Source organism: Arvicanthis niloticus, chromosome 26 (assembly GCF_011762505.2).
Source record: "Arvicanthis niloticus isolate mArvNil1 chromosome 26, mArvNil1.pat.X, whole genome shotgun sequence".
Lineage (NCBI taxonomy): Eukaryota > Metazoa > Chordata > Mammalia > Rodentia > Muridae > Arvicanthis > Arvicanthis niloticus.
This window is the reverse complement of record NC_133434.1, coordinates 28650891-28667828: the sequence shown is the minus strand read 5'-3', so window position 1 is coordinate 28667828 and position 16938 is coordinate 28650891. Positions and strand designations below refer to the sequence as shown.

Sequence of the window (16938 nt, the reverse complement as noted above, 5' to 3'; positions counted from 1 at the left end):
TACCCCCACTTTACATTAACGTCCTTCGCGGCATTAACTGATCATTTACAGGATTGTTTTTAGTCATTTAATTATGCAAAGTATGTCTTTAATAATCACTTGCATAAAAGAACTAATTAAAACCTTTTCCAAAATAGTGTATGGGACATTTGTCCTAAGATGTAGACCACAAAAATAAAGGAATCTATGCATGTGTAATTGTTGGAATCATTTAGTCCTAATCACAGCTAGCGTATTAAAGCATCCAAAATGTTTTTGCGGTAGAAAACGCCTTTTAATTTTTGTTAAGCCAGTGTTTCCCACATTCCATGAGGAAAGCTTTTGTTAATGTGATAATTTTTAAGATTTTATTTTTATTTTATGTGTAAGGTGTTTATCTATGTGTACTGTGTCTACATATAATGACAGAAGAGGGTGGACTGCCCAGAACTGTGGGGCACCATGTGGATGCTGGAAACTGAACTCAGGCCTAAGCTGAACTGAACTGCAAGAGTGGCAAGTGCTTTTAATGAAGAAAGTGTCTCTCTAGCCCTGCATGATTTCAGGGGCATGGGGAATACTATCTGGAGAAGATAAAAGATTTCCTAGAGTCTTTCTTTTGGGTCTCACTTTTTCCCCCTTTGTCTTGCAGAGGACAAAGTAGCCTTATTTCTAGTCTCCTTGAGTGTTGCCTGGTGGTTCTTCATTGAGATTCTTTTGACTTAGAACAGCACCCAGCCTCTAGCTGGCAAGTTAGTTTGGGGAAGCCAGGAGCAGAGAAATGGCCTCTCTCTGGGTAGTCAGATAGCTTCCAACCTAGCAGAGTGGGGCTGTATTCACCAAGCTGCTCTTTGAATGAAAATATTCTCTAGACTTCTGCAGAAGAGAAGAACAGACATGACAAAGGGATAGAGGGTGGAAACGTTTGGGAGAATTTCAATCTCAAAATGTTTCTTCTTCTCTTCCTTTGATTCTGTCCACTGCTGTGTATGGCTGTCAAGGAACTCTTTGTCTTATTTCTTCTTAGATTTTCTGATTTTGAAAGACAGTTAAGAATGCACTTTGCTCTTTCTGAGCTACATATAATGGGTTTCCTCTTTGGTTAGTCTTAATGTCTGAATAACCTAGTTTGGGGCCACAGAATGCTTGTGTTATTAATGCTGTATAGACAGGCAGGCACACTACAGGGTGGTGGGGTCTCTGAGAACCCAGGACCACGCGGCAAAACAAAGATCTCTTCTTCTAGGCTCAGAAGAAGCAGGGAGGTCCTGTGCCACCTGGTGTATGAGTAGCTCGCTCATCTGGACCTGCAGTCAGGCTCTCTCTGAGTCAGGGGTGAGGTTGGGAAGAGGGTGAATCTAGAAAATCAAGTCATGTTAGGTCTGGTAATTTTGGGAATTGTCAAAATTTCATCCTCAAATGGGGGCGCTTTATAAAATGACGTGACCCTGGCTGACGCCCTTGCTTGTGGTGAATGAGACAGTTTTGGTAATAACTTTTGTCGCCTTCTGATTTGAATCAACCAGTACTTCATGATATCATCTACACAACAGGCCCCGAGGAGCTGCCAAGTGACTCAATCCATGATAATACAGAGTACTCCTTGGAAGCAAGTGTTCTTCCAATACCTTGAGTGAATTCAGGTTTAACGAGGATGTTCGGGCTAGACATGTGGTTTGGTGATAGAAAGGGCTTGCCTGGCACAAGCAAGGCCCTGGATTCCATCTCTAGCACCACAAAAAAAAAAAAAAAAAAAAAATCACAGCGTTTTAAACAGATTAGCATTTTAAACAGATAGCAGGAGGGCTGTTCTGTGTCAGCGTCCTCTGGGGACCTGTTAAGATCAGACAGTGAGCAATGAATCTCTGCCGCAAGCTGATTCTATCTCTGCTTCAAGGGCCTGTTGCTCAGATAAGCTCCACAGTGGCGGCTGCACTTTGCTGGCTGTATTAGTTGTATGTTCACCCCGACCCCGAGCCTTGCCCCTTCCCCACTACTTTTTATTACAAAGTAGGAAATTTAGGCCCAGAGAGTTGAAAGCACACTGAGGGCAAATGACTTAAATGGTTCAGCCAAGATCAAATTCCTTCCTCTTAGCCACTGTGCTAATGCCTTCCCCTAAATGTAATGTTGAGTCTCACAAATCTTGGTTTTTTTTCTTTGTGTGTGTGTGTGTGTGAGAGAGAGAGAGAGAGAGAGAGAGAGAGAGAAGATAGATGGCATGTTATTGCTTGTGTATGAATGTATGTTTTTGCATGTATGTGGGTGTGCATATATAAACATACACATAGTTATGTGGAGGCCTTTCTTACTCAGTTTTCATCACTGTGATAAAACAGAACAAAGCAATTTGGAGGAGGGGTTTATTTGACGTACACATCATGATCACAATCCGACACTGAGAGAAGGCAAGACAGAAGCTCCATCGGAAACCTGGAGGGAAGAACTCAAATAGAGACAGTGGAGGAGTGCTGCTTACCTGCCTGTTCATCGTGGGGCCACTCGTTTTGTTTTTGTATGTGATCTTGGACCACTTGCCTTGGGCTAGTCCAACTCACAGTGGGCTGAGACCCATTAATCACGAAAATGCTTATGGACCAGTCTGGTGGAGACATTTTCTCTATCGAGGTTCCCTCTTTCTAGATGATTCTAGTTTGTATCAGGTTGACAAAATTGAAGCGGCCCAACAAGGCCTGAGACTGATAGCCAGGGGCCATCTTCCATTCATTGTCACCTCTTTCCCTCTCTGTTCACTGAGGCATGATCTCTCAGTCAACTCCAGAGTGTGCTCTCCAGCTTGTCCTGGTGATCTCCTCTCAGCACCTCTGAGGCTGCAGTTATGGAAAGACCACCATGCCTACCTGTCCTGCAGGAGGGTTTCAGGAGTTCTAAACGCTGAACTTCACACTGTATGCTGAGTACTGGAACTGTCGAGCCACCTTCCCAGCCCGGTCTCCATCTTGGGCCTTGTGTAGACTTGTTGCTTGGCATCGAGGAGACTACCTGGATTTGGTGCCTTGTGGCTTTTTCTGAACTGCGTGTTGCAGCCATAGATGTTTAGTCTAAGTGGCATGACAGCTCATCTCTGAAACAGTATAGTGGCTCTGGTCTTTTGAAGAAAGAAAGGAAGAAAGATGCTTTAAAGATGTCTGTGCAGCTACCTGGAATTATGGTTTTCTAACCAGGCTCATAATTATGATATTATAGGAATGCTTATATGATATGTAACTTATAACCTTTAAAAATAAAGCAAGGAGAGGAATACATTTGTTCTGTAGATGTAAAGTGAATACAGTGGGCCCATTGTGGGAATAAATTCTTGTACTTTATCATTTCAATGGAAAAATAGGTCTTTTAATATATAAATATGACCTAATAAAGATATACCTGTGAAATAGCTAAGCATGGTGAATATTTTAACTGTAGGCTGGCTCACCTGCATTCTTAATGGCTCCTTTGTTTCTCTTTTTATGCCATCTGTGTCCTCACAAATTCCATTGTTAAATTAGAAATTATGACTCGCCTCTGAGAGGTGGCTTGGCAGTGAAGAGCATTGCTCTTGTAGAGGACCTGGGTTTTGGTTCCCAGCACCCACTTGATGATTAACAACTGTTCTCAACTCTAGTTCAGGGGATTTGATGCCACCTTCTGACTTCACTGGCCACCAGGCCCACACATGTTGGCACACATAGATACATGCATCAAGCAGATATAAACCAAATAAGTCTAAAAATATTTTATAAGAATCTACCTATCTCATGGAATCATTCTTTGCCTGTGGGATGCAAGGTTGGAGTTGGCCAGTTAACTTTAGTTAACTTTAATAATCACAGACATGCTGGGCAGTGGTGGCGCACGCCTTTAATCCCAGCACTTGGGAGGCAGAGGCAGGCGGATTTCTGAGTTCGAGGCCAACCTGGTCTACAGAGTGAGTTCCAGGACAGCCAGGGCTATAAAGAAAAAACCCTGTCTCGAAAAACCAAAAATAAATAAATAAATAAATAAAATCATCATCATCATCATCATCATCATCATCATCATCATCACAGACATTAGGTGAATTATAGGTGATTCATCTTCACTCAGGGTCACAGGACTTAGTAAATTTCCTTTCCAATAAACTTCCATTGTATTTCTTCTTCTCGGGGAAAATTTATGATTTGCCTTGTTCATCTTAAGGGGAATATTAATTTCCTTGCTGGTTTGCAAATTATGAACCACAACTTTTTGTCTTGTGTATAAATATTTTTTATGTTTATCTTTTTGAAAAAGCATCAGTGGAATTTTTGTCGTATTTTTGTAATTTGTGTTTTTCAGTTTTTCTTTGTGCGTGTGTGTGTGTGTGTGTGTACGTGCACATGTGCATACAGCTACCACTGGGAGAGGGGGTCGGATCCCCCTGAAGCTGGGGTTTTAGGTGGTTGTGTTGCCTGGTGTGGGCACTTGGAACCGAACTCTGATCTGCAAGAGCAGCAAACATTCCTAACCACTGAGACCCTAATTTAGTTTTTTTTATAGTTGTTGTTAATGTAGCAAGCCAAATGTCTTATTCTTTTAAACTATCAGATTTTGCTTTCATGCTTAAAAAGACCTTTGTTATCCTAATGTTATAAAATATTCAGATACATACTCCTCTGTTAATCATTTGATCCTATTTTTCAGTTCATGCTTTTATAAGTTGAGAAGACATAATAAATAATATAATAATAATAATACCAATAATAAAACCATAACATTAATTGACTCATGTTTCATTGCCACCTAGACCGTATGGCATGTACCTGTTTTACACAGATACTCCACTTGTTCTCAGCTAGTTCTGTTCACTCACTGTGACTAGGCTGTTTTGATAAATCTGTAATTGATGGCATTTTCCTGCCTCTTGTTGGGTTTCCACTGAGTAAAGTGTCAGACAGTGAGGTCTCCGGGCCTTGGAATGGACGTGACAAAAAGCTGAAGCAAGAAGGACCTGCTTGATAATTGAATCCCAAGAACTAAATGGGAGAGAAGCAGACAGTTCCGCATGCTAATGGGGCCGTGGGGGGAGAGGAGGACACAGGGCCTGAAATTGGTTTAGACATGGTGACAGGGTGCAGGAAGAAGGACACATGGAGTTGGGTTTTTGTTTAAATTCAAATCCATTAAAGCCTTCCTAACACAGAAGGGATGGGGGTGGTGGTGGTGGTGTTCTGTCTCTTTGCCAACAGTAATGTAATTTTGGTCTTTGCATAATTGTCCTGGGACCTCAATTCCCCATCCACACAGCAAATTCCCAGCACATGTGGTGTGGTGGAAACTCATGGCTTCCAGAGTTATATCCTTTTGTTCTTAGTGTAGGGAAAATGACCAAACATATAGACTTTTTGCTCACAACCTCATCTCTGTAAGGGTTCTTCCTTCTAATGGTTTTTTTTATTGTTCTAGGTATTGCTGCTAGAAGCTTCTCACTCCTCAGGATCTTTTCAGGGAAACCAAAACTGAATAAACTGAGAATTTAGGTAAGTCTTTAAAAACCGGAAAGAAGGGAGGGAGGCAGGGAGGGAGGGAGGGAGGGGAAAAAAAAAACCCTCATTAGCTGAGTTCTGGGGACAGGGGCATATGTTGGTATCCTTCCCCAAAGTGGTTCAGTGCTGTCTCTTACACCTCCCTGTGGTGCTCCCCAAGGTGTATGTGTTGTGGCTGGTGCGCACAGTACCTGGTCATGGCGCCTGCTTGCTGTTTGACAGCAAGCTTAGGTCGGTGAAAAGGGATGGACAGTAAGCTGGGCTTTTCCCTTACCAATCCCCACTCACCCACACTGGGTTGCTTTGTATTTATTTTGAGAGGGTGGAGATTAGAAGTGCTGGGTAAAAAGCTAAGCTACCAGAAACTCCCAGCAGCCCTTGAAGTGGAAGTGAGCGGTTCCTGGGGGCCTCAGTGTCGGTGAAGGTTGCTGTTGAACGGGAGGAGTAAGCATGACTTACAGGTAATGGGTTTTTCCTTGGTGCCATGTAGGACAGTAGGGTCTTAATTCGCAAGCATGAGGACTCTGGACTGAGACGTAGGGATACACCTGCTGATCCTGGCTTTGCTAAGGTTTAGTCTGACAGGGCAAATCTAGTCGGACAGTGAAATGGACCTGTCAGTGCCGCTACCTCAAGTAGTGTAGTAGGCCACCCACGTGTGTCAGCTCGAGTCCTAACTGGTTGAAGACCATGGGGCAGATGATTTCTATCTCTGTCAGACTCTGTCTTCATCTGTGAAGTTTGTAGGATAGTCTAGGCTAATTGGTCATCTGCTTTGAGATCTTGGGGGATAGCAAAACCATGTTAGGAGCAATTTATAGTATCTTTTCCCTGAGGATGAACAAACTTGATGACTGTTGGAGCTCAGTGGGGATGTAGTATATATTTATATGTATTTCTACTTCCCGTCTGGAATTTATCATAAGAGATTTTTTTTTAAACAAAATAATACCGTTCTCTGCTAGAGTCATCATATAAAAGAATGAGTGTTTGATACCAGAAGATTAGGGGCAGGGTATGGCAGTGCACACTTTATTTATTTTATGCATTTGAGTACACCACCATTGCTCTCTTTGGACACACCAGAAGAGGGCACCAGACACCATTACAGATGGTTGTGAGCCACCATGTGGTTGCTGGGAATTGAACTCAGGACCTCTGAAAGATCGAGCAGTCAGTGCTGGTAACCACTGAGCCATCTCTCCAGCCCGGTGCACACTTTTGATCCCAGTACTAGAGGCAGGCAGATCTCTGAGTTCAAGGTCAGCTTGGTCTACAAAGGGAGTTCCAGGAGAGCCAGGACTATGTAGTGAGGCCCTGACTGTCTTTCGAGAGCACATATTTAGTTTTATAAAAATGACTGGTCTTTCCCAGCCTTTCTTCCTTTCTCTGAGAACCAGTGACCATCAAGGAAGACTCAGGAGCAAGGGCCTGAGGGCTGACACTAGGAAGCCCTACAGTACATGCTCTAGAATGGTGTCCTTTGTCCCAAACTGGAAACAAGGTGTAACCTATGTAGACTTATCTACATTTGGAAAATGCCCTTTCAGCTGGCATTGTTGAACTAAGAGAGGTCAGAATCACTCTGACATTAAGGGACTATTCTATTGGGAGCCTAGCTAGAAATGGCTCATTTTAATGAACATAGAATTAATTATTTGTCATTAGTGGGGAGTGAAAGCTTGACCAGTCTGATGAAAGGGTATATCAGCTCCCTTTCCAGCGTGGCAGGCAGCTCTTTCCAGCTGTTGGATATATATGACAGTCTATTTCAGAATTGGGAGATGGGGTGCCAAGATCTCAGGGAGATGAGCTTGAGACTTGGGCCCTAGAAAGTCAGTGACCCAAGGCATGAATTCAAGGCTGACTGTAAATCAAGGGTACAGCCAAGAGTTATGAACTCGCAGCAATGAGTTCTGAGTCAGACGTGAAAGGAATGTACTAGGTGATGTCCTGTGCTGTGCGCTATGGAGAATGCCTAGTACATTTATGTTGACTTCTTGGGCTGTGGGTGGAGGCAGCGGTGGTGGTGGTGGTGACGTGTGTGTTGCAAATGGAGAAATCATAGCTGGGATTGCTACTAGACAGTGAAGTCATGTGAGAGACACATGGACTGGTGGGCTCCCTGCTCTAGGAGGTTGCCACCATTCCCTTACTTCAGAGAGCCCTGGAGGTGCTGTAGTGTCTGCGTTTAGGGCGTGGCAGCTCAGTTTTGTGTTTTTCCTCATCCTGTGATTTCTGCCTTATGTTTCTGCTACCAATTCCTTTTTTCAGAGAAACTCAGAATGGAATCTGACAGTCTCCCCTGGCTGTCTTCTGCCCTTTCACCCCAGCTCTTTGCTTACTGCCTGCTTGTTATGCTTCAACTGTCAGGCTTTACCCCAAGAATATTTACTCACTGCCCTTTTTAGGGGTGAAAAAAAGGCTATATCAAGGAAGAGTTTAGGAGTTGCCTTAAATGTGTAGGACTCTGTAAGAGTACCTGAACTTTTGACATGCCTGAAAGTATATATGTTAGGTGGGGCTTTTATTTTGACATGAACCAGGGAAAGGAAAATTGCTTTAAGGGATCTCTGAACTCCAGATTGGAATAAAATTTAATGAATGAACAATGAAACCAATCGATCATGTTCAGGAGCTTTTCAGAGAAGCAGGATGTTCTGGGTGGGATCTTGTAGGGATGAATGGTTAAGGACTGGAGACAGCCACACTTCTCAGAAATCAGCGTGGACTTTCAAAGGGTCCTGTGTAAGCATGCAAGAGTATGTACACGTGTGTGACTGATGGATGGGGTGGGGAATGATAAATGGCTAGTTTAGTTTTCTATTTAACGGCTCATGATGTATTCTGGATTGGAGTGGCAATGCAATCTGTTAAATTTATCTCTGCTCACTATAGCTTATAAGAAAAATATTTTAAAGGCTATCTTAAATTTAAAACAACAGTAACAACACATTGGTTTAGGCTCTCTGGGAAGTTTGTAGTTCTGTTGCTGTTTAGGGGAGGATAACCAATCTGTAAAAGTCAAAGTAGGACCAGTATAAATACTTGAACTTCTATACCAATCACTTAAAGGCTATGACGTCAGTGGATAAGCTGTTCCCACATCTCCTTTTGTGTGTTAAGATGGAATCAATTATGTGTGTTCGTCTTCCCAGCATGCTTCATCAGCTGGTTCCTTTGGATTACGTTTCCTGGTGACTTTGGCCACTCTCTTATGTCCCACCACAGGCTGCCTGAGTGACTGAGGGTCCTCCCTAAATCTGGGTTTCAGCACCTGCGCTCGGATCCTTGCTCTGCTGCTGCAATGCCTGCTTTCAAATAAAAGCAGCCATAGCTTTCAGATGGGCTGTCATAACTAAACTCATTGATGGGCTAGTTAGATGGCTCAGTGGGGGAAAAAAACTTGTCATCAAGATTGATGATCAAAATTCAACCCCAGGACTCACATGGTGGAAAGGGAAAGTCTGTTTTCCCTATACGTTGTCCTCTGACCTCAACACACACACACACACACACACACACACAGAGAGAGAGAGAGAGAGAGAGACAGACAGACAGACAGACAGACAGACAGTGACAGACACTATGGCATGTGTGTACCCTCACAGGTACATAGACATGCATACATACAACCTAAGTCAATCAATATGAAATAAAAATAGATTAACCCACAATTGAACAAGATGTGCCATTTCCTTAAACTTGGTGGCTAATTATGTGTGCCCATTTCCCCCCAACTCCCACCCCTTGGAGCTAAAAAATCCTAAGGGAAAACTCAAGATTTGATCATTTTCTAACAATTGATTGCATGTTATGGAACCAGTGACGTTTTTTTCATTGAGTGATTTTTTGCTTGTATTTACATATTTTCCTTTGGAACATGAACCTTTAAAAAAAAAATAATAATAGTTATGACAGCCCATCTGAAAGCTATGGCTGCTTTTATTTGAAAGCAGGCATTGCAGCAGCAGAGCAAGGATCCGAGCGCAGGTGCTGAAACCCAGATTTAGGGAGGACCCTCAGTCACTCAGGCAGCCTGTGGTGGGACATAAGACCGGAGAAATGGCTTATGAGAATGGCCCCGAGTTTGGGTCCCCAACACCCATATGAAAATCCAGGTGTGGCAGTGCACATGGAATCCCAGCGCTAGGGAGGCAGAGACAGGTGGGTCCTGGGGCTCAGAGCCCCTGCCAATCTTCACCTTCATGTGCAGACACAGGAGTATGTACATACATGTCTTCTCTTAGGCTCCCAAATTTAGAAGCTTCAAATCGATCATGAGGATTAGCTTTCCAAATCTATAAAAATAACTAGTGTATTTCCAGTATTGACAAGCAACTTAATTAAAAAATAAAAACCCAAAACCCCACCCTTTAACATCCTACAATAGTAGCAATGTCCTGTTGATGAATATATTGGCAAAAGCTGAGCCAACTTCCACTGCTGTGATGTCAAACAGTGATGAAAATGGGGGGGGGGGGAGTCTTAAAAATTAAGTTCAACTGTTGTATACGAATGGTTTTTATACATGGGTCTCAAACAGATAGCCTAGCTGCTCATAGCATTCCCACCTTGTCCAGAGGACCCAGCAGCAGTTTCTAGCACCCGTATAGGTGGCTCACAACTGCCTGTCACCCTTGCCTCAGGGAAGCTGACACTCTGTCCTGACCTCCAAGCCCAGGCACATACATGGAACACATGTGTGCGTGTACATATGCACACACACACACACACACACACACATATGCATACACACAAGCACTAAATAAACATTTTAATGGGAAACATCAAAAAAAATTGGATCACAAAAGACCTCATATAGCCAAAGACATCTTGAGCTAAAAGAATCTGATTGAAGGCACCCCACTTCTTGATTTAATGCAAACTGCTGACCTATATTGAGAAAAACAACAGTAATGGATTAATAGCAGATAAAACAATGCACCGAAAAGAAACCCCAGAAATCTATGCATTTGTACTGATTTCGACAGTTGTGCCAAGAACACACAGAGGCGCGGGGGCAATCTCTCCAATAGTTGATCTTAGGACAAGTGGATATCAGTACACAATACTCAGAAATACGAAATCGTGCCTTTGCCGCCTGTCACATCAAAGGCCAGTCAGAAGTGCATTAGGGCCTGGGGTGTAGATTAGTGGGCAGAGTGCTTTATAAGTACTTGAGACCTGGATTCAAACCCTAGCCCTTCAGAATCAGTATTACGGGCTTAAAGACTGAATCTGTAAAACTATGAGAAGAAAACATAAAAGAAGAGCTTCTGAGCAGTGGGGTTTGGGACATGAATCCCAAACCAAAGATAAAAAGCAGCAATAATAGGCAAAGGAGGTTATAGCAGACCGAACGACAGCAGAAGAGCAGAAGACCTCTGAGTGCCAGCAAGATAAGTGTTTGTCCTTGCAAAGCTGACAGCCTATGTTCAGTCCCCAAAACCTACCCAGAAGAGCTATATGTGGCATAGCATAACTGTAATCTCAGCATCTCTAAAGAGAGTCGGGGGGTGGAGTGAGGAGACTTTCCCAGAAGTTCACAGACTAGATGGGCTGGAGCCTGTAGAGGAGCTGGAACAGTAAGTGGCACCGAGCTTGCCTCCACAGGTGCAGGAGAGAACTGCCTTCTGCAAGCTGTCATTGCACCCTCGCATGCAGCCCAGAGCAAGCTCACACACTTGCACTCGCACACACACAAGTCTACACAAACATACACTCACATACTAATAATGAATAAATAAATAAGAGGGTAAGTATGGAAAATAGAGAAGGACCTAGAAATCTTATCAAAGGAGGCCGAATGTATACTGCTTCTTCAAAAACCTCAAGTTCAGTTCCCAGCACCCTTATCAGCAGGCACACAACTGCCTATAACTCCAGTTCCAGGGAATCTGCTGATGCCTCTGACCCCTGCAGGTACTGGACTCATGTGTCCCCTCATACATACAATTTGAAGTGAGAATAAAATCTAAAAACAGAAGCAGAGTCAAAGGATCCAAATATAACATACAAAGAGTCCACGAGAATATGAGTAAACACTGAAAGCATTAAGTTTCAGAGAAATGGGGAAAGTGGTGGGGAGGGGGTTAGCAGTGAGAACTGGGATGAGCTAGGACTGCACACCTGTGAGAGCAGCTCCTAGTAAAGTGATGAGAGACGCTAACTGCTGTAGAGACACCGAGAAAAGGGACCTTACAGAAGGTGATGGAGAAGTTCCTCGAAACCTAAAGAATACCACACAGTCCCACAGCTGAGTAGGAATCAGAAGTGAATGGACTAGCAAAAAGAGATCTGTGTGCCCGTGTGGATTTTGTTGTTGTTGTTGTTTTCAGTTCTTAAGTTTTTATTTTATTATTTGTGTCTGCCTACACGAATGCCACAGTGCAGGAGTTGAAATTAGTGGATAGATTTCAGGAGTCAGTTCCCTCTTTCACCTGTGGGTTCAGAGACTCGAACTCATGTCGTTAGGTTTTGTGGAATGTGCCTTTACCCACGGAGCCATCTTGCCAAGCAGGCAGCATCATTCCTATGAGACAAATATTTATATGTTATCATTTAACAAATACATTTTTAAAATGAGCTTCATGTACACAGCGGCCTGCTTCTCCACCCTGAAGTCAGTAATCTTGTCTGTCAACAGCTTGAGACGATCTAGAGGATGTTGCATTAAATGAAAAGTGATGGAGAGAAAAATATTACATGTTATTTCTATGCAGAATCTATGAATGTTGAACTTAAAAAGTATAGCAGTGGCTAGCAGCCACTTGGGGCTGGGAAGCTGTAGTTAGGGGGAATGGATCCGGAGGTCTCTCATACACTATGAGAGCAATGTTAATGATGTACCTTGAAGACTGATAAAAAGAATTTGCGTTCTTACCACGTATAACAGCATGGGAGGTAAGACATGTTAATTATCTCAATGTAACCATTTTGTAATATTAGCCATCTTACTACAGGCAAATAGCTAAAAGCAGGAAGCATTTCAGGAGGCTGGTGAAAAGATTGGTGTCTAGGTAGGCGTGGCTGCATAGGGCTGTAGTGCCAACAGTCAGGACCCCATGTGCTCCTTCTCAGAAGCAACTGCTTCTTTCTTGTGCAAATATTGTTTGTGTTAGGTGATTCTCATGTGCATATATATGGTGCTATATCTATTTTTACATTATTAGTGTCTGTCTATTTATCTGTCTGTCTGAAATGCCACATGGGTGGATGCAAGGGCATATGTGTGCATTGAAGGTAAGAGGTCAGCTTTAGGTGTTTCCCACCTCACCTCACAGATCTCTCACAGTTTGGAGCTCCGTGATTCAGCTGGCCAGTGAGCTCCAGAGATACGCCTACTGCTACCTCTAGCACTGGGATTAGAATTATGGGCCACTCCAGATGTAACTTTTATTCACCTGAGTGTAATTGTTGTCTTGGAGGCTTAGTGCCTCTGTCTGCTAACCTAGGCCTAGTCCTGGAAGCTTCTAATCTCCATACAGTCTTATCTAGGCCTAGAATGTTTTCAGTTTCTGAGACTTACTTCTGAATAAGCTCTCCCTTTCTTGTTCTTTCTGATTTTGGCTCGCTGTTCAATTCAGTTGTTCTGGCTCAACCTCCTCTCCAAGCTGACTGATTCAATCTGGCTTCTCTCAGCTTCTCCTGAATTGCACTATTTGGCTTCAAACTAATTCTGGCAATTTGTTCTAATCTTCTAGTCTAGCTAGCCCCTTCTCCTTCTCTGGCCCATTCTGTCTTCATCTGTGACTATCTTGTTCTCTTCAACCTGTCTCTGTAAAATTTACCTGGTAAAAACTACCTCCTCTCCTCAGCACTGTTATCTCTTAAGTAGCTTCCCTTTCCTCTCTCTTCCCATGAGAGTTGGGCATATCTTATTCTGTCAAATCTTTCTCTGATTCATCAATTTGTCTGCCACTCAGTTTGACATCACTTCCAAACATGGCTGCTTTCTTCTACAAACTAACTTTACCTTCATTGTTTGGGGTTAATGTAGGCTTAGATTTTTCAAAACCTACTTTAATAAAGAGTTCTTAAATGCTTCAACCTCTCTTCTAGCCTACCAACAAAAGGTAGGGGAGAAAGGTGGCTAATAGGACAAGGTGGGTGTGGACACATTTAGAAGTAGTTCTTCGGGGTCATACCAGTCTTTGTTGTCAGGATATCAGCAGTGATGTCCAAAACATCAAACATGAATCAGTAGTGGCAATCCAGTCCAATTAGCAAACACCAAACCTGAATCAGTAGCAGCAGCACAATCCAGAAGAAACCACGGGGCCCCTCTGAATCTGCATGAGTCTACAGAAGTGTCAAGAAGCAGCCAGCATACCATGAGAAGGTTTTGACTTCCTCTCTGGAAGCCATGACAAAGGTCTTTGAAAACCAGCAAATCCTTACAAGGCAAACCAGTCTAAGAGTGTTACCAGCTGAGCCACACCACAATTAGAAATAGGTTTTTCCAGTAAACAACATAATCTCAGGGTTCACAGTGTGACCAAATAGTCTGCAACAGGCCACCACACCTGGCTTTTCACATGGGTTCTGGGGTGAAACTCATGCAGCAAGCATGTCCCTAGCCACCCCTTTGTCAGTTTTAGGAAATGTTTCTGGGTGTCCTGTAACCCCCTTATCAGCCCTTCCCTTATCCTTTCTTTCTCTTATGGCTGACTGATGCTCCAGGGCTTCCTGTCTCCTGTGAGTCTTGTTTTCTGTCTTCCATGCTGTTTCTTTGTTTACACCAACCCACCCCTATCAAATTTTCAGTTTTAGGCAGTGATATCTTTAATTTTACATTCACAGGATTGGTGATACATGGATACACTCTAGTTTAACAGTTTTGTGAGGTTTTTGTTGGCAGTAGTGATTGAATCTAGCGTCTTATACATGCTTACCAAGCACTGAGCCGTTTCCCTTCCCCTTTCTGTTCTGTTGTCTAACTGCAGTTACAGTTTGTATGATTTAGCTGTTGGTTCTAAATATGAGAAGCCAGTAAGCAATATTTGATATTAAGTAAGTAAATACTGTCCCCATCCAAGCATGCTTGGGTGGCAGTCTAATGCCTTTGCCCTTCAGTGGGTTGTGGCTAAGTCGAGCTTTTACACTGTACCAGTGTCTTCAATGCAGTCTGAAGTTTAGGCTCTGTCTCTATCGTCTCTCTGAGTAAGCCACTCTGCTTCTGAATTCCCCTGATTCTCTGGTCTCGAGGTTTGTCTCAACACGCCACTGAGCACATACTGGTATTAGGGAAAAGCTCCTTCCCACACTGGGTGACAGTTCAGGGACTGCTGTGTGGAGGGGAGCAAGAATCCTATGCGGAAAATTCACCAGTTTTCTGGGGACCTGTTAGGTACTCAGGTCCCGGAAGCCTGGCATCTCTTGAAATCCTTATAGCAGCTCTGCAGAACAGGTGGCGTGTCCACGTCCACATACACACAGACAATGAAGAATGGCTGAGTGACCTGTGAGAACCCTGGGCTGAATTGTTTCTCGGACTCTGTGGCAGGCTGGGCATGGCGGCTTGCTGTGGCTCCATAGGCTGGAAATGCCATCGTCATCCCTGTCCATGGTCTGTTTGCCATACTTTCCTCAGGGAGCTTCTGCCCTTACCTGCCTCACTCTTGTCAGCTCCACCCAGCTTCCCAAGCTTGTGACCCTGAGCTCGTTCTATAGAATCCTGCTCTGGCTTGGGCTTGGGGACATCCATTCCTACACTGTTCCTGTGCTGAATTTGAACTGAGAGGAGAAGCACCCACCCTCCCTCCTGGTGCATGGCAAAAGGGCTTTGTCAGCAGTTAGTTGTTTCTGTACCTAGCCTCTCCAGCCTTCCCATCCCCCACCCACCGCCAAGCTACTTTGAACCCAGCTTCAAGCTTTTCTAGGTTCCTAGTTACCTGGGACAGAATCTAAACTGCTGTCATCAAAAGAAGGAAATATATGAAGTTTAAAGACCTTTTTTACTACCTGATATAAATAAACCCCAATACATCATATTTTCTTTAGTTTATTTACCTCAGAGAGATAAGGAATGCTTCAGTCTCTCCTGCTGAATGCCTAGCTCTTGGTGCCTAGGTTGTCTAGGACTCTCCTCCACTAGACGGCAGGCAGCAGGCTGGTAAGCTCCACACTTAAATTGAGAACGAGGCACTGGCCTCCTCTTTTCCCAGAAGGCCAGGTTCAGAGGAAGCAAACTCTGAGTGACAGTGAGCAGAGCAGCAGTGGGGTCTGTGAGTGACAGTGTACAGAGCAGCAATGGGGACTGTGAGTGACAGTGACCAGGAGGTGGTAGTGAGTTTCCAGAAGAGAGAGGTTTTTGTGTTTTGTAAGTGTTCCTGTGCATCAAATAACATGGGTATCAGCCTCCACCTAGATTGGGTCCTGAGGTGGGCTGTTTGGGCTTGGCTGATCAGGCACATACTCCCGCCGCAGCACGATTTCAATGTGGTATTGGCAAGCCCATCAGTACACAGAGCAGATACCTTTTCTAGACAAGTATCACATATAAAATTGCTTGGGGGAGCTGGGAAGATGGCTGAGTAGTAACAGGGCTTTGTCTGCATTGAGAATTTCCAGCACCCAAAAGCATGGCCCTGTGAGCCTGTAAACCCAATAGTGGGGAGACCCTGTCTCAAGAGGAGAAGGCAGGAAGTGATAGAAGCCACCCGAAGTCTTCCTCTGACTGTCATACAGCACACATAGGCAAGTCCAGTCACACTCACACAAACACTCAGACACTACATATCTGTAGGAGGGAGAGAGAATATATCACTGAAACCTTAATTTAAACATAATCGATGTACTTCAATTTAGTATTTGTGTTGATGCTCAATTGGCCTCATATTTTGGCCAGTGGAAACTAATTCAAGACAACTCCCAGTTTCTTTGAAATGACTGGCATGCCTTGTATCTGTCTCACCTTCTGCTCTGACAGTGTTACAGGGTTCAGTATCCCATTCTTGACTAGCCTTGGGTTTGCCATGTCTCCAAGGACTCTCTTTCTTCAGGTGTTTAGAGGGCACAGGTGGAGAAACAAGGCACCTTGATCCCTGTGGATTTTTCCAGTGAACACAACTAGAGACCGCGTACGAACACATGAGCAGATTATTAGTTCCCAGGGAGATTCAGTACGCAGGGTTTTATATAGCTTCGTCAGCCCCCATTCTTTCTTCTGTGATACACATCCTGGTTATCCTGAGACCATAGCTATTTTAATCTGTGTTATCTCATGCTCCGTATACAGTAGTCTTCATTGGAAAGATACTTGAAAAACTGGTTTGGTTTTATTTTCCATTCTCAGAAATTCCTATTGGTACTTAAATGGCTATTTTATTTTATTCTCTGTGTATGCACGCATGTGTATGTGTGTGTGTGCAACTTCAGGTGTTGTTCCTCAGATGCCACCCACCTTGCTTGTTTGAAACTGAGTCAGTCAGTAGTCTGGAACTTGCCCACC

General features: G+C 43.7%; 1 protein-coding gene across 3 annotated transcripts in view; it reads left to right on the top strand.

Moving 5' to 3' along the window:
- Nucleotides 1-16938, top strand: part of Tln2 (talin 2) — a 412083-nt gene that overhangs the window by 158618 nt on the left and 236527 nt on the right. For all 3 annotated transcript variants that reach the window (XM_076925417.1, XM_076925418.1, XM_076925416.1), the window contains one exon: nucleotides 5404-5477. The gene's annotated coding sequence lies outside the window, so the exon portion shown is untranslated. The remainder of the gene's footprint in view (nucleotides 1-5403; nucleotides 5478-16938) is intronic.